Source organism: Pogona vitticeps, chromosome 4, assembly GCF_051106095.1.
Source record: "Pogona vitticeps strain Pit_001003342236 chromosome 4, PviZW2.1, whole genome shotgun sequence".
Taxonomy (NCBI): domain Eukaryota; kingdom Metazoa; phylum Chordata; class Lepidosauria; order Squamata; family Agamidae; genus Pogona; species Pogona vitticeps.
This window is the reverse complement of record NC_135786.1, coordinates 203428211-203447440: the sequence shown is the minus strand read 5'-3', so window position 1 is coordinate 203447440 and position 19230 is coordinate 203428211. Positions and strand designations below refer to the sequence as shown.

Here is a 19230-nt window from a genome sequence, read left to right as displayed (position 1 = left end):
AAACAATGAATGGATGACTATGTATTCTTTGCACAAACACACACTTATTTGAAAAGAACATTGGGGGGAAATTGCCTTTCAGTATCGTGGTCTTGTTGAGAAGAGAGGACTCCCTGGAAAAGACTTTGATGTTGGGGAGGTGTGAAGGCAAGAGGAGAAGGGGATGACAGAGGACGAGATGGTTGGACAGTGTCATCAAAGCTACCAACATGAATTTGACCAAACCCTGGGAGGCAGTGGGTGATGAAGAGTCGGACACAACTTAATGACTAAACAACAACAAATCTTGGTCTTGTGACTGGAATACCAGTTGATGCACCCTGTGCAGTGTATTCTGGCTAATATGCCTCCCTGCAGAATCTGGCTGGAAATTTCAAGCATCTTCTGAAGAAAAGAGTAAGAAGGGGGAAACAAAACAAAATCAAATAATGGAGCCTCATCCATCTGTTGGGACTTTGTTTGGTTTGGTTTAGCAAAAAAAAACTTATAACAGTGGCCAAACATTGCTTTTAAAAAATATATCTGAAGTTAAATGGCCTTGTTCCCATGGTCTCTCCCACAAATGCTACCCTAGCCTGTGATTTATATAAAAGTAGCTGTTCCCTTAATTTCACCCACAATAGCCTCATTCTTACTGTATGAACCTGCTTTGTCAGTATTTGCTTTGATTTATGGAAGATTTCAACCTACCAAAATAACTATCCTTTTTCTTTTCATTAAAGCTAATCCCCACAAAGACACTTTCATCTGCCGATTAGTCATGCTTCTGCAAGCCTCACTAACCAGAGGCTAAGTTATTGATGTGTTAAAGATGTAATCGCAAAGGCTCAAAGCAGCCAAAGAAGCCCCACCATGTTATCTGACAATGTCACCATTTTAATGGGCTTTCCCCTGATGATTTAACCAATCCCTGTGGTAAACAGTTAGCCATAATATATTTAAGTTTTACTAATGGGTCCAGCAAACCAAAAAATTTAAATGTTTCAAAATTAATAATCTGAAAACAAAACAAAATACTTATTATGTGTGAAGTGTAGATGCTGCCACAGTGATGGTGGATGGGTTCTGAACAGCAGGAGCCATAGCATTAGAATAATCAGATATATGAACAGCTATAATTAAATTGTGATGATCTTTCAGGCTCTAAATCAAAATTCAGTGAAGGTATCCATATGACATGTGACTTATCACAAGGTAGTCTTACAAGTTGAAAAAAATCAGAGACTAGAATGGAAGTGGTCTTTTTAGGAGGGGAAACCTCTAGTTTTTCTAGATTCTCAACTTTGCCTCATCTCACATATTTCCCCTGCCTCCTAAAAAAGGAATTGCTGCTCAGCAAGCCTTTAGGATCTATGATTCAAAGTGTACTGCTTATACAGTATATCACCCAGAAGTGCTTAAAACACTCTCTGGGTGGTTTATAATTTTATTATGCAGGCTACACATTGCACCCCCAGCAAGCTGGGTACTCAATTTATTGATCTCAGAAAGGTGGAAGGCTGAACGAACCTTGACCCGGGTACTCAGTCCGCCTGTACTATTGAGTACCAAAAAGGGCCCATATTTTTCTTAGCTAGAGTGAACATTTGACAGATTAGGAGCCCAAAAGGTTTATAATAAGTTAGTGAAGGTTAAGAAAAGTCTGAACATCCAAGCTTGTATTCAGATCAGTTCATGAACTAGAAGAACTTGGGAAGGAATAGTTCTTGTCTCTGTCAGGCCATATTTCTTGAGTAAATGGTGATTGTTGTTTTTTGATGTCTTTTGCATCCCACTTAGTACAAAAAACAGGTTTTTATCTTATGTATGTATGTTACTTCTCAAGAACCCAGTGAGTAATGTATGTCAGAGCAAAATCATGCTTTGCCTGTATGCCTCTCTCTTTCTTCACTTGTTCTAACTAATTACTTTGGAATTTCATAGAGGGTGGATTTTAGTGATTTGGTTAAGTTCAGCCTGATAAGTTGCAGCATGTAAATACGCATTTTCAAGAAGTGAAAACATATAGTCCATTAATATATGCATTTTTCTTGGACAGAATACCTGTTCCACGAGAGAATATGTAGGAATGGAGTTCCTTCAGTTAAATGCTTCCAGAGATATGTTTTTTAAAGTCACATCTATTTCTTTGAATTTTTATACATTTTCCTTGTTTTATGATTTTACACTTTCTCTTTTACACACTATTTTTTTTTAAATGCTGTGAAACCAACAGTTGAAGGGACCTAATCACAAAACATTTTCACAAACAGATACAAGGATTCTGTCATTCATCTGGATTAAGGCTTCACATTATCCCTCTTCCCCCTTGTTATCCTAGTGCTTGTCATTTATTCGGTTAATTTAAAAACATTATAAATTCTTTTCCATCTTCAATTCATATCATTATTGTTTCCCTAAGTTAATTTATCGAGACATCTTAAGCATTTTCAGGTCAGAATAAATTGTCCTTGTTCTCTTATTACAGTATCACAGTACTGCTAAATCTTGGAGTATTTCAGCTGCTAGTTTATTTTTTAATAGATGGTGCTGCGGTTAAACCACAGAAGCCTCTGTGCTGCAAGGTCAGAAGACCTGCAGTTGTAAGATTGAATCCACGCGACGGAGTGAGCTCCTGTCACTTGTCCCAGCTCCCACCAACATAGCAGATCGAAAGCATGCAAATGCAAGTAGATAAATAGGTACCACCACAGTGGGAAGGTAACAGTGTTCCATGTCTAGTCGCGCTGGCCACATGACCACGGAAGATTGTCTTCGGACAAATGCTAGCTCTATGGGTTGGAAATGGAGATGAGCACCACCGCCTAGAGTCGGACATGACTGGACAAATTGTCAAGAGGAACATTTACCTTTACCTTTTTAAGTGAAAGCACCTTATCCTCCTAAATGTTGTCTATTTCACAGTGCTTCCGGAAAGTTTCTCACCTGTGTGGAATGGGTGCAAAAATTGCCAGAAGAAGGAATCTAATTTATTGGCACATATGTATTCAGATATATGGGCAACATTCACATTTTGCATTAGAACTAAAAGTAAAGGGGGCTTGAAGACCATATAGGACAGGGAAAAGAAAGTAGTATATATAAGCAATCAACAGCAGTAGAGGAGAACCTTGAAGCTCCACATATCTTGGCCTACAATTCCCATGAATTGTAAGCCAAGACATCAATTATCATGAATAATGGCGAAGGATTGTAGTTTTTATAGTCTAGAACATATGGATTCCTCACCTTTGGTCTTAACTAAATTAAATTTGATATAAACAACTTCCAAAATTATTTCAAACATTTTGAATGGAATCATCCTATCAGCTTTTTCTGAGGAAATCCATTCCATTGCCAAACAGTTCGTACTGTAGAAATCTAATACCTTGTTATTTGAAACCATCAGTTCAGGTCCTGCTCTTTTATGCAGCAGAATAGAATCTTGCTCCATCTTCTATGTGAAAACTTTTCAGATAACTGAACATGGCTATCATGTTATCTCAAGAATATTAGCCCACCCCAGAGCTAAAGAAAACTTTGTGCCATTTTCTAAGTGGGGTCCTCTGTGTGCGAAGGTTTTGCCCCTCCCTGGGTACTAGAATGTCCTGCCCCTAAACCCATCTTTGAAGTCCTTTGCATTCTTTCCCCCCTATTTGTAACTTCCTCCAGTCTGTTCCTGCCTCAGTTTTGAAGTAATGATGGTGACATCAGCAGCAGGACCAGTAGGAGGGTGAGCAGCAACATCATTGATGGTGCTGCCATGATGGGGAACAACAACAATGGCCTTTCTATGCAAATGTGCTGGAGGTTGCGTTGTGTGTGTTTAGTCGTTTAGTCGTGTCCGACTCTTCGTGACCCCATGGACCAGAGCACGCCAGGCCCTCCTGTCTTCCACTGCCTCCCGGAGTTGTGTCAGGTTCATGTTGGTTGCTTCGCAGACGCTGTCCAGCCATCTCATCCTCGGTCATCCCCTTCTCCTCTTGCCATCACACCTTCCTAACATCAAGGTTTTTTCCAAGGATTCTTTTCTTCTCATGAGATGGCCAAAGTACTGGAGCCTCAGCTTCAGGATCTGTCCCTCAAGTGAGCATTCAGGGTTGATTTCCTTTAGAACTGATAGGTTTGTTCTCCTTGCAGTCCAGGGGACTCTCAAGAGCCTCCTCCAGCACCACAACTCAAAGGCATCAATTCTTTGGCGGTCTGCTTTCTTTATGGTCCAGCTCTCACTTCCATACATCATGACAGGAAAAACCATAGCTTTGACTATTCGGACTTTTGTTGGCAAGGTGATGTCTCTGCTTTTCAAGATGCTGTCAAGATTTGTCATCGCTTTCCTCCCAAGAAGAAGGCGCCTTTTAATTTCAGGGCTGCTGTCTCCATCTGCAGTGATCATGGAGCCCAGGAAGATAAAATTTGACACTGTCTCCATATCTTCCCCTTCTATTTCCCAGGAGGTGATGGGACCAGTGGCCATGATCTTAGTTTTTTTGATGTTGAGTTTCAGACCGTTTTTTGCACTCTCCTCTTTCACTCTCATTACAAGGTTCTTTAATTCCTCCTCACTTTCTGCCATCAGAGTGGTATCATCTGCATATCGGAGGTTGTTGATATTTCTTCCGGCAATCTTAATTCCAGCTTGGGTTTCTTCCAGTCCAGCCTTCCGCATGATGTATTCTGCATATAAGTTAAATAAGCTGGGGGACAATATACAGCCTTGCCGTACTCCTTTCCCAATTTTGAACCACTCAGTTGTTCCATGACCAGTTCTAACTGTTGCTTCCTGTCCCACATATAGGTTTCTCAGGAGACAGATAAAGTGGTCAGGCACTCCCATTTCTTTAAGGACTTGCCATAGTTTGCTGTGGTCCACACAGTCAAAGGCTTTCGCATAGTCAATGAAGCAGAAGTAGATATTTTTCTGGAACTCTCTGGCTTTCTCCATAATCCAGCGCAAGTTAGCAATTTGGTCTCGAGTTCCTCTGCCTCTTTGGAATCCAGCTTGTACTTCTGGGAGTTCTCGGTCCACATACTGCTGAAGCCTACCTTGTAGGATTTTGAGCATAACCTTGCTAGCGTGTGAAATGAGTCCAATTGTACGGTAGTTGGAGCATTCTTTGGCACTGCCTTTCTTTGGGATTGGGATGTAGACTGATCTTTTCCAGTCCTCTGGCCACTGTTGAGTTTTCCAAACTTGCTGGCATATTGAATGTAGCACCTTAACAGCATCATCTTTCAAGATTTTAAATAGTTCAACTGGAATGCCATCACCTCCACTGGCCTTGTTGTTAGCCAGGCTTTCTAAGGCCCACTTGACTTCGCTCTCCAGGATGTCTGGCTCAAGGTCAGCAACTACATTGTCTGGGTTGTCCGGGATATCCAATTCTTTCTGGTATAATTCCTCTGTGTATTCTTGCCACCTCTTCTTGACGTCTTCTGCTTCTGTTAGGTCCCTCCCATTTTTGTCTTTTATCATGTTCATCTTTGCGCAAAATGTTCCTCTAATATGTCCAATTTTCCTGAACAGATCTCTGGTCTTTCCTTTTCTGTTATCTTCCTCTATTTCTTTGTATTGTTCATTTAAGAAGGCCCTCTTGTCTCTCCTTGCTATTCTTTGGAAGTCTGCATTCAAGTTTCTGTAACTTTCCCTATCTCCCTTGCATTTTGCTTCCCTTCTCCTCTCTGCTATTTCTAAGGCCTCGTTGGACAGCCACTTTGCTTTCTTGCATTTCCTTTTCTTTGGGATGGTTTTCGTTGCTGCCTCCTGGACAATGTTACGAGCCTCTATCCAAAGTTCTTCAGGCACTCTGTCCACCAAATCGAGTTCCTTAAATCTGTTCTTTACTTCCACTGTGTATTCATAAGGGATTTGGTTTAGATTATACCTGAGTGGCCCAGTGGTTTTTCCTAATCTCTTCAGTTTAAGGTTGAATTTTGCTATGAGAAGCTGATGATCAGAACCGCAGTCAGCTCCAGGTCTTGTTTTTGCTGACTGTATAGATCTTCTCCATCTTTGGCTGCAGAGAATATAATCAATCTGATTTCGATATTGCCCATCTGGTGATTTCCATGTATAGAGTCGCCTCTTGTGTTGTTGGAAAAGAGTGTTTGTGATGACCAGCTTATTCTCTTGACAAAACTCTATTAGCCTTTGTCCTGCTTCGTTCTGAACTCCAAGGCCAAACTTCCCTGTTGTTCCTTTTATCTCTTGGCTCCCTACTTTAGCATTCCAGTCCCCTAGAATGAGAAGAACATGGAGGTTGCAGGTTACTTGATTATTATAAAAGAGGGTTGTGACACAAAAATGGTTGGGAACCACTGTTCTAACCCCTACACAACAATGGACTTTCAAAGTTGGTACTTTTCAACGTTATCTCAGAGAGAATTTTCTTTCCGTACCCTTCCCATCACAGTGGCCTTTTGATCAGATTAATTAAGGTCTATAATTTAATATAATTGATTAGGGTTCTTATCTATCCACTTCCCTGCCATAGCTTTCTACTCTGTTCCAAGGAATTTCCTCATTCTGTAAAGCACTTACCCAGTAATTACGACCATGTCACTAATCAGTTTTGTTTCTCCTATGCAGATTTCAGCATTATGTTTTGCGGTTCAAGTTCCCATTTTCCAGGCAACAAACAAACAAATGACATATGGTTTCTTTTCACTTGAAGAAAGGAGATGCTTCCTGTTATCTTCTGTCATGTTTGAAATTCCCCCAAATAATCCTCTTCTTGCAAATGAGTTTAGCAATTTTCCATCCCACAGCCATTCAAAATTAAAGTCACACCAATCAGTAATTTATAGGTATGAACTTATTAGCTATCAATTCTGTAGAAAGTGTTAAGATTAGGATACTAGTGCTAATTGCTCAAAAATACCAGTTAATTACAGTATATATAAATATTTTGGAGAGGGAAATATTCTATGGACATTGGAATGTTGACCTTTGTAGAGAGACCTCTTTTTTTGCATACCAAAAGCTATCCAAAAGCTAATAGTTATTTTTTGTTATGATCATGATGATTGATTTATTTATTCTGAATATGTTTATATGGATTTCTTGTACACATCTTGTTGGACACCAATTCTGGGAATTAGACAAATCCATGGAGGACAGTCTATTTTTGAGCAATTATGTATAATCTCCTTGGCCAATTTTTGTACTGTTTCCCACTAAGTCTGTTTAAATCACACAATACCTGAGTAGCACTAGTATCCTCATCTTAACACTTTCTACAGAATTGATAGCTAATGAGTTCATACCTATAAATTACTGATTGGTGTGACTTTAATTTTGAATGGCTGTGGGATGGAAAATTGCTAAACTCATTTGCAGGATGCTTCTGATGAGATCCCTGTGATATTATTAGATAGTAATAATGGCAAGGGACCAAGGCAGGAGTAGGAGCAGGCCCTCTAAGCCTCCAGGTGAGGCTCATGAGTGGGCCAGCAGCTGTTACACAGGCCAGGGCCTGAGCCTGCAAATACCAGGCCACTCCTGGCTCAGGTTGGCCCTGATCCTGCAGCTCCCAGGGTGGTGCAGGCCAGATCCTGACACAGAGGCCTTTGGACTGATTCAGCCAAGTGGTTTTAATGTTCTTAAGGTCTTCTTGACCCAAGGCAAAGCAACTAATTAAATTAAAGGATGGGGGGGGGGGGAGCAAGAATAAGCACATTCATTTTAAATAGCATGAAGAATCCAAAACTACACATTATAACAATGCGGTGCCCTTCCTTGTTCTTTTAATATATAAACCATCCATAAAATCTGAAACAAGATATGAGAGAAAATATAAAATTGCATCAGCTGATTCCACACACATGCCTTCAGCTGGATATGGAAACAAACAAGGAAACAGATCTTGAATTTCCAGAGGCCGCATATTTACATAATATGTACTGAGGATAAGTAAAGTGGTGACCGTAATGGTGATGTCCTGATCATGGGATTCTTGAAATATGTAATATGGCATTGCTGAAGACAGAATGAAGAACCTGGGACCCCATAAAATTTTGAAATCTAAATGTGGGCAGCAGGGACTGTCTGTGCAGGCAAATATAATTTCAAGGACATTATATTTCTAACATTTCAATAACTTATGAAAATATTATATTGTATTCTGAAATAACACACTGCTTATTCTTTTATTCTTTTAAAAAGGTTTCTAACCTATTACAGAAAATCAGCACATCAAGAAGGCAACTCCAATAAGCACATGTGTGTTCTAATTGTTCACAGGGGGATCAAGACTTGAAGGCACTTGATCAAGAGGCTCTTGTTTGTTTGTTTGTTTGTTTGTTTGTTTGTTTGTTTGTTTGTTTGTTTGTTTGATTGATTGATTGATTGATTGATTGATTGATTGATTGATTGATTGATTGATTGATTGTATCCCACCTTTCCACAAAACAAAAACTCAGGACAGCATACACATCTCTATTCCTCCCTACTTTCTTCTTACAAAACCTTATGAGGCAGGGAGGTCAGTCTGAGGGAACATGACCTGACCCAAGTCCATCCAGTCCCATTCATGGCTGAGTGAGATTTGAATTCATGGCTCAGTGCAGATCTGAATACATGTCTGTTGACCAGGTCACTATCTTGACTATAAGCTTCTCTGCATTTCAAGGAAAATGTGATTAATCATGAGATTTAATGAGATTGGTCCTACCACAGGAGATGTGTGGTCTAAACTGAGGGTAAGTAATAGGAGTGACCGTAACTTTCCTTCAGAGAACTGAAGGAAATTACTTGAGACTAGAGTTGCTGGAATACAGCTTCCAGAGATTATGCAAATTGTAGTTAAAAATATAACTCTTTAGCAACATACAGTATATGTCAAAGGTGTAAATATATATGTCAAAAGCCATGAATAATTTGTTTATATTCTCTTCATACTGACAGTATTGCTGTTACTGTTGCAAAGTAAATAACACAACCTGTGCTTTTTGTAAATGCTGCTTTTAAACTGGTTCTAGACTAAAGTATTTTCACCTTTAAAATTTACTGGCAATCTTCTTTACTCTCTTCTCTAAATCCAGACAGGTACATTTCAGTCTTATTGATCCAGAGAAAGGTCAATGGGCAGATGAAGTGAGAAAAGCTACTGCAAGACTACTGACAACAAAATAATCAACAGCTTCCTCAATGTCCAATGACTGAATGAAAAGAACAAATGTCACTAGATTTTTTTTCTGTTTTAAATAAATGTATTTGGTTTAGTTATAACCCCAGAGATGGGATTACTATCTAAGCAACTCTGTTTTATAGTCTCTACAGAGTACACTAAGGGGTATAATGTCATATATTATATTAAAAACTTGTTAAATATAATTATTAATTTACAAAATGGGAATTACTTTTGTGTTGTTATGGCAGATGAAGCATTATAGGAAAGCCTTAAAGCAGTACTACAGAAAGTTAGTAATTGCGAGCCAATGACATTACAAATATACCACATGTGGAATTACTAGAACCACTATGGCCTTAATATTAAGTAGAGTGAGGTGCCTCAAACAGTAGATATTGGGTCTCATGATAAGGCAAATGGTTAGTTATGTACTTCTTTTTTTACTGCCTGAAATCCAGTTGTGCAGGTATACACATGGCATAATGTTTAGAAGTGAATTGCCTTGAGTTAAGAAATACCTATAGACATTATCTGTTGCATGCCAAGTTGCAGAACTCAGTATGTAAAAGATAATGTCTGAAAAGATTTTTTAACTTACAGCAGTTTGCTTCCAAATGTTATGCCATTTGTGTTACTGCGCAACAGGATTTCAGCCACTACATTTTTACTGACAGATAATACTCCCCTTTTTTGCCTCATCTGCCAAAATAAATTGGTTGCCATAAGTTAACACCCTTAATTTCACTATAATAAAGGTATGGAACTTCACTAGGAATGAAGATAAAAGTTTTATCTATGTTAACTTTTGAATACTGCTGTAATTTTGAGCACAGCCTAGGAGCAGACTCCAGTAAGAAAGCTTGCTTAGGTGCCCTTCTGAGGCCATAATACTAAGGTTTTAACTACAAAAGGCACTTTATTTACTGATACATTATCTAATCAAACAGAAACCTCAGTAGGCTTCTCCACTGTGATTATCTCTTAAGGCCATGAGCACACAGGCCTTCATCTTTTTTGTATCAGACTATGTAATGTGTAAACCTCTTCTCAAATCAGTGATCTGAGGAATAGCTTAATTTGAGTGAAATAGTTTCAGTCAAATCATGTGCTCCATTTTCTCTCATGACACCTTCTCAAATTATTTTGCTGAATAGTTTAACACCTGTGTTGAGGGAAAGTAAGGTATGATGCTCTTTACCATATATATATATATTTAAATTATTCATTTTCAATGGGAATAGGATTGCGAGTAGCTGCAGAGGGAATAGATATGGGTGGGGAAAAGGTAAAATTCCAGGACACAAGAGAGTACTTTTACACTCATGGTTGTTGTGGGTTTTTCGGGCTTCTTGGCCGTGTTCTGAAGGTGGTTCTTCCTAACATTTCGCCAGTCTCTGTGGCCGGCATCTTCAGAGGACAGCAGCCCACAACAACCATTAGATCCCAGCCGTGAAAGCCTTCGCAAATACTTTTACACTCACTTGTACAGTCATGCTAAAGAGGAAGATAACAACAACAACAACAATTTAACAAGTTTTAGCAGAATTGCTATAGCTACTAATCTCTCTATTCCCAAACTGGACCTACACATTCTCTTTACCATCATCTTTGCCTACAGTTCCTCATATTTACACATCAGAAAAAGACATTATTGCAAAAGAGACATAGAATCTGGAATATAGCCATCATACCCTTTGTTAGTTATAAATAAAAATGTCTTCAACCCCCTTCCTTCTTGTGAAATAATTCCCTCCTCACTTTCCCTGACAAATTTCCTCTCTGAGGAAGTTCTGGGGAACTCCCTTGAGCAACTGAAAGAAAATGCAGTATCTCTAGTTACTTCCATAAATGATGCCCCCTCCCCTCATTTTGCATTCCTATTTGGAGTATTCAGTGAAGATAAATTTCTTTAACTGTGACGCTTATCTTCATGTTGACACTCTGTCATAATATGAAGGACCATATGGGAAAACTCTACCAAGGAAACTTTTATTAGGCAATATTCTTGAGATACTGTGGAATCTTTGTCACTGTGGAGAGATAACAAAGAAACTGACAGATGACTCCACAGAATACCAGACAGTCTAGCAGGCTGGAAAAAATTCCAGTATTGTTGTTCTACCACTCATTCATGATTTTTCCTCACTTTCTGTAATATACAAGAAAAAACCCAACTGATGTGTTTTTCTCTCACTCAGCCTATTTCACATCAACTCCCCCTCATATTGTAGTTGCAAAATACAGTCAGTGCTTATTCAGAGGTCAAGGTCCACTCAGATTGTGCTGCCAAAAGATTGTGTATTGGATTTTCTTTTCTGAGTCACAGGCAAGCCAATCAAGTATCGTTCCTTTTACCGTAATCCTGTCAAGTGGATTGAATTTTCCCTAGATTTCTTGTAAAGCTGTGGTTGCCTGGATTTGTTGCCAAATCGCCTTATATTAGTACATTTAGATAATTAATGGTCCATTTGTGTATTTCCTTGTAAACAAGCTCTTGATATCTTAACTGCACTGTAACATTAAGACACTCAGCTCTGTATCCCTCTAGTTCCTGAGAAAAGCTTTTTGGGTGCCATTTTTATTTCTGTTCACGAAACATAAATAACCATTATACACCACACACATTTGAATATGGCTTTAGGCTTGAATAAGATAATCAGGAACCACAAAAGACCATCTTGGAATTTATCTTGCCAGAAACACAGTTTGAATATATTCTTCTAAATTTTACAGTGAAGAGAACTAAAACATAAAACTTCATATTGCTTTGCTTTTCAGTGTGTAAGTGCTGATCCTAGTAGTACAACAGCTAAGGCACTACAGCAATGGGGTGGGGATTGAATATAGACATAATATTTGTTTTGTAAGGTGGCTGTTGGATTCCTTCAGTTTTAACATTGTAGGACTTCTCATTCCCATCCTATCCCTTCCCTCACAGTTGTACTGTTGTTTCATTATGTAGTGGAGAATTATTAAACCTCTGCCATTATATTTTTGCTTTTGTTTTCCTCAGATTACCAGATGCAAATACAATTCATATGTTTTTCAATGGTCATATCTCAGCAGATGTGGCTTTTCTATCCCTTCTCAACAACAAACTGCACTTAACAAAAATGACTTATTCCACAACAGTTTGTTGAATGTATACTGGTTATTTTCCTAAGAATTGCCTGAAGTAACATGAAACAGAAATGCAAAGCAATGTATCTGCAAAAGACTAAAACAAAACAAGAAATCCTAAACAGTGCAAATGAATGCTGCTTCAATAGCAACAGTAATAACATAAACACTTAAAATCAAGCTCTGTTGAGCTGTGCAAGACTACTGTTTTGTAAAGTTTTCTTGAATAACTGTGGCTTGGCTTATTGATTAAAATGTATAGGAATTATTACATTACAATTCTGTGAACAGCGCTGGTTTATACTTAATTTTTTCATGGCCAATACCAGGAGACAGTCCCTCTCAGCATGAAAATAAAAACAAGGGTATTTTGATACTTTAAAGATTAACAGTTTATTTCAATATGACCCTTCATGGATTGCTCATGGAGCATTATATTTAGACCACAGGCTTGTATGCATAGGAGTGGTGAAGCTCTGTAGTGTCTAGCTTGTCGTGAAGGACCTTGCAGGATTCAAAAGTTTGCCTGTTTGTGTGATTTTACTTGTCTAATAATAGTTGTCCAATACCCATGCTTTTTCTCAAACTGTACACACACTGAGTTTCTCTCTCTTTTTTTTTTATTGGACTATGGAATGAATAGATTACTATAGCCAGAGGAACAGGGTTTACATTACTAAGAAAGACTGCATCTTCCTCCAGCCACTGGGTAATATTATATACCTGGCTACAGCTGAGTGTATATTGCCTAGTTAGTATGTCAGATAACTTTAATTTGAAACTAATCTGATAGAGGTTTCCATGTTTCTGTCTGTCTCTGTTCACACAGAGACCATGCACATCAGTATAAGGTAATGGGAAAGACGCTGACTGACTTGCAAGCTTTTGTCTTTGATTGGGAAGGAAATGACATCTGCATTGCCTGAAGTCACCCTGAAACCTATTGCTTAAAGTTGATAATACATAATTGCACACTCGGTTTTGGAAATGACTTTAAACAAACAAGCCTGGTCTCAGCATCTGACAATGGTGAATTACTGGACTTGTCTGTTTCTTCTTCACATCTTCCTCATCTCTGTAATGCCCAGTCTGAGTAAAAGTCCTATAGGACTTGAAAGCTTGTCTCTGAGGGTTTTAGTGATCTAATATATGCCCACATTTGTTTTTAGAAGGTTGTGGGGTGGGGACCAAGTGAGACTGAAAAGAGGATAAATATCACATTGTAATGAACTTTCAAAGTGACAGTGGTGCTATTAACACCAATAATTAACATTCAAAATATGGATTACATGCTCCCAAACCACTGCTGATGGTCCTTGATTTTGGCAGCAAGAGTAGCTGTGGAGAGTTTTAGACATTAAAGCCCTCTATCCCAAGGCTTTGAAAGGCTTCCAGAGATAAGAGACATCCTGAGGGAGCCTCAGAACCTGGGGGAGGGGGTGGAATAGGAAACTTTTAATGATTGATAAAAGCCTGAGGCTGATGACATCATCACTTTGAGCTGGCATGATCTTACACAAGAACATTTTGGCCATAGTGGCTAAAAATCCACGGGCTTTAATTAATATTTTTGATGTACATTGAAAAGTTATGACTCTTTCTTTTCAATCTTCCTTTCTGCTTCCCCCCCCAACCATTACTTTGAGAAGCTGAAGAGTCATGAAACTAGATTTTTTTGTATTACCATTTCTGATTCCAGATTTATAGCCATTTAATCTTTTTTGTACCTGTTGCCTTGTTTGCTTTACATATGCCAAGGGGCAATAGTGGCAAAAGATAACATAGTTCATATTATCAGATGATGAAATATATGAGTACCTGGTGCTGTGGACAATATTCTTGCATACCATGATGACAGCATCTAGATTTATGTCAAGCTCTTGTTCCTATTTCTCTCTCCATGCTGTGTAGTTGTCTTATGTCAACAGTTGCTTAAGAATAGAAGGCTGCTTGTAAGCAAGTGTGAGCCAGCTACTTGGAGCCCTGGAGAAGGAAGTGTTATTGTCCAGAATGGACTGTAGATCACTAGTTGTGCATGTGGGAAATCTAATTGGGAACAATAAATGATTACCAATGGTGTCCTGTCATTTTCTTTTGGGAGTCTGCCTTGTAGTGGGTTGTTTCTGGGCACCCAACTCACCATCTTTCTAGGTATCCATCTTGTCATCAAAGGATTGTATTAAAGGAGTTGACTGTGGACAGTAGATTTTGTTCAGGATGGACCATGGAGGCATGTGAATGCATATAATCATCAGTGGGTTTTCAATATAAAAAGATGCTTAGATAGCCATTGTGAAGCTACATGTGAAGTTCACATTACTGGTAAGGTGAAAGTTCTGGAAGTTGTGACAGAACTTCTCAAGCGATTCCTTTTGTGGAGTCCAAGTAATAAAGATGTCATTAGTGATTCTAGGATAGAGAAGTGGCTTTAGCACAGAGGAGATGAGAATGCATTGTTCCAGGTCAGCCATGAATATGTTTATGTTCTTCTTCGTGACCTCTGTGAATTGGGTTGTTCTGCACCTGCACAAGATGTTTCGGAAGTTTCTAGAGCTTAAAAACATGTGATAATGAGACGTTCCCCCGTGGAGTGCATGCTCTGCCCTCCCAAAGTCCCATCAGTTCCTTTTTACCACCACTTCAGTAGGACGTCTTTTGGAAAGCTAGAGCGATACACAGCAAGTATTTCAATCTTCCTAATCATTCTATAATAGATTCTAATCAATTTTCTTTTACGTTCCCATGATTATCTACTGTTTTTCCCCATTTGCAGTTTTTTCTCTTCCCATGGTTTTTCTCCCCCTCCCTAAATCAACGGTTTCTCCTTCTTCCCCTAATTTTATGGCCCCCCAGGACCATTCAAATGGTGCATTCTTTGTGCCAATAAAATACCGCTAATAGACAGGCAAGATCATTGTTTATTTTGTCTGGGAGAACAACATCAGACCCACTCATACCCTTAGTGTAAAAAACTCACCAAACTGGCACTCAAATTATGATTACAACAATAATGATCTTACCTTTGGGAATGGTCCCTCAATCTGACCATGGACCCGATGACATCACCAACTTCTAAAGAGATGGCTTGCTGTGAAACGGCTTGCTCCATATCGAGCCTGACACCCATTCCATCTCATCAGAAAGAACTTTTGAAGCCATCTTTGAAGTTGGGCTCGACTCCCATCTCCAGAGTTCTGACCCGTTCTGACGAGTCATCTAAAAAGAAGAAGGATAAAGTCAAGACAAAAAAAAACACCAAAGAAAATGACAAAATCCACTTGACCCTCCTCAACCAATGATTCAATCACCCATTTTAGAAGAATCATCTTGAGAGGCCCCTGTTTCAACATCAGACAGGGATAATCCTACTCTGACACTGGCCCAGGCTATAGCTTCTATTGCTAGTCTGTCACCCAGTACAGGCTGATTCCTGGCTGATGTGCAATCCAGCCCGGCCTCAGCCCATTCAAGCCCTCATTCATCAGCGCAGACAATACCTGTTCAGCCTTCGGAATCAGAGTTGTCCCATCATTTCCCCCACAAGCACCTGGAGAAAAGACGGCATGTCTCTCACATCCAATATGCTCCTTTTTTAAACATTAGATTTATACCCCGCCTATCTGGACCGATGGACCACTCTAGGTGGCTTCCAATATAAAATTAAACAATAAAACACAACAAATACATGGCTAATACAAAACAACTAGAATAAACTAAAAAATAGGAAAAATAATAATAAAGACATAAATTATTACCCTCACATAGAGACATAAATTATTACCCTGAACTGCTTCAATACCATACCAGAAGTGACTTTAGAGACGGGCATCATCATTATGATCCTTATTATGCAGAAGCATTTGAATTTATTTATTATGGCCAGGTGACCAGCTCATAAAACATATTTATGGTTAAAATATACAAAATGCAGTTTAAAAATTTACAACCAATTCATAAAACATATCATGTGGCTAAAATATACAAAATGTAGTTTAAAAAGATAAAATCAGTTCATAAAACATATTATGTGGTTAAAATACACAAAATGCAATTTAAAAAGGTGTACAACCAGTTCATAAAACATATTATTTGGTTAAAATATAAATATTTCCTTCTTTTGGTTGGGGCCACAATATTTCTCTAAACCACCCTCATGTTAAAACCAGTCGACCTGTGAACTCAGGAGACTATAAGGGAGCTCTGTGCCATTGGTGCTGCACAAACTTTTGCTGCAGAGCATGTAATAATGGAGTCTTGATCGGAAAGAAGTAGCCTGATGTAAAATTCATCAGGTCTCCCTGGATATATGAGAATGATTGGGCTCAAGAGATTAGTGTGTAGATCTCTATAAAAAAGACAGTACAGCAAGACTTGACCTACAGTTTCCACTTGGCCATCATTACATGGGCACAGGCAATCCGAAATAGGTATATGTTGAAATCTTCCTTCCATGAGTTTAGAGGGTAAAACATTAAGTCTTGCTAATGTAAAGGGTCTTCTTGTCTTTGTTGACATTGTGCTCTTCAGATATGAAGCTATTGTAAAGGCATTATTAGTAACAACACTGTATTTGGCCGACTGGCTCATATGCTCTTGAAGTTCTATGTCCCAGGTTCTTTGTTTGAGTGCTGCTTTAGCACCAACATGCCCCATCACGAAAAGAACATTGGTGGAAAAGCCCATTTGCCTTATTTCTTTTGTAAGTTGTAATTTTCATTCTGATTGAAAGGAGTCAAAAAGTGACAACTGTGCCAAGCCTTCTGAAGAGAAGAGAAGCTTTAGCTAGTAATTAACATGTGGACTTTGGTGCGTGCTCTTATGGCGATTAGGCCAGCCTCTAAACGAAGGCCTACATTAGGTGTACTGGGGGGTACAGTCAGAATAGATGTCAAAAATTTAGTTTGAACTACCTCAAGAGGACCTAGGTCAGATAACACCTACATTGACGTGTACTTCGACTCTCTCTGAGCCAGAGCCTTCCTACCGCAAGAGAGGATCACCAAATTAAAACAAACTATCCGACCATTCCAGCCCTTAGCGTCGGTATTGGCACACTAAGCTCAGCATCTCCTTGGGCTCATGGCATCTACTACTGCCATCATTCAACATGCATGGCTCAAAATGAGATCACTGCAAGCATGGTTCCTGTCACTATTTGACCTCATGACAGATCAACAGCAAACGTCTCATTGTAACACCAGAACTTGCCAATCAACTTACCTGGTGGACATTCCTCCCTCATTTGATAATAGGCAGACCCTTCCAACCTCTGCAGCTATCCACACAAGTCAGTACCGATGCCAGCCCATCGGAATGGGGAGCCCACTATCGACATCACAGAATACACAGTCTGTGGACGAAATGAGAACAATCATTACATATCAACCATCTGGAACTTTTGGCAATCATCAAGGACTTTCATGCCTTCCTACCACTCATTGTGGGACGAGCAGTACAGATAGCTACAGACAAACCACAGCGCTGTACTATGTCAACAAAAAGGGGGTACCCACTCACTATCACTTCTATATCTTGTGTTCCCACCAATTCCTCTCATTCAAAGATCAATCATTTGACTACGACAATTCCAAGCCGATGCCATCCTCAGAGAGTTTACCATTGTGATTGACTAGTCTTGGGCACTGCGTATTATGATGAGGGAACAGGGAAAGTAATTTTTGCTGCAACTCAGGCAGCATAAAGTCTTGGGCTGTCCCTGACACTTGGTATATTTGGGGTGCTTGCATATAATTCTTCTGTCATTCTCTGTGTGGGGCTGCCTTCAAAAAGTGCTCAGAAACTTTATCAGGTCCAGAACTCAGCCAGATTGTAAACTTGGGCTGGTTGCAGGAATCATATAACTTTCCCCCACACACACAAACACACACAGTAGTTCCACTGGCTGCAGAACAGTTTCTGGGTACATTTCAAAGTATTAAACCTACATATAAAGCCCTAAATGGCTGGGGTCTAAGCTGTTTCTCTCTTTATGAGCCTACCACAAGCAAGCAAAGATCTTTCTCTTCCAGCAGGCTTTTCTTAGCGACTGGTTCTCTGAGAGGGGTTTTCTAAGGAGATTGTTGTAACTTGTTGCTTTTAAATGTGTTTTTAAAATGGTTTTTATTTACTGTTTTTAATATAATATTTTAGTTCTTTTTTTAGCACTTGCATACTTACCATTTTTAGCTTTTAAATATTGTGTTTTTAATTTTGTATGTAAGCCACCTTGGGTGCTTTTTAAGGTGGGCTAAAATATTTTAAATAAATAAATAAATACACCTCAACTCACTCTCAGTTTTTGCCTTCCTAATGTTATCCCTGCAGTTCTTTGCTACATGCCTTCCTTCATGGCCTTCTTTCCACTTCCTAAATGTGTCCTTTTTTGTTTTCAGCTTTTCTCTGAGGTGTTTTTTTTTTTTTGAAGCCACATTGGTCTTTTTTGTTTGTTTGATTGTGCAGTTCATGGCCCAAACATTACATAGCATACCTGTTGAGCTCCTTGTATATTATTTTCTTTCTTCCTTGGTGTAATATATTGCTTGTGTAATGCTAAGTTACCTAGGCATAGCTATGGAACAGGATTCCAGCCACTGTCTCAGATATTATGGGGAGATGTCCTCTCCCTATTCATTATTGTCAAGTGTAGCATTCCCAGAATGATTCAGGGCCTATGATTTAGGAGTGGGTGACCCTAAGAGTGCCTTGGCTTGATGGACGACAGGATTGTTACAGGCTGTCTACTCTGCTATTTGTTCAATAGGTCAAACAAACAGTACAAACAGTTCTTCTTGACCTGTAAAAGCTGGCAATGTTAACCTGTTCTGGGGCAGTGTCACATCAACATATGGAAGGGTTTTAGTATTATTTTTCAAAGGAACATTTGTATCATCATTTCCTATTCAACAAATGGTGTGTGCTAGTGTATGTGAGAGAGAGGGAGAGAGGAAGACTGTGATCAGGTCCATGTGAGCACATTTATCATCTTTTGTAACAGACATTA

The 19230-nt window shown here is 39.1% G+C and overlaps 1 long non-coding RNA gene across 1 annotated transcript; it reads left to right on the top strand.

The window, feature by feature from the left end:
• The first annotated feature begins 7513 nt into the window (after positions 1-7513).
• LOC140706955 (uncharacterized) lies at positions 7514-17244 on the top strand. The gene is made up of 2 exons (XR_012086927.2): positions 7514-8679; positions 9022-17244. It is a non-coding gene; the product is annotated as an uncharacterized LOC140706955 (long non-coding RNA).
• Positions 17245-19230: the final 1986 nt, after the last annotated feature.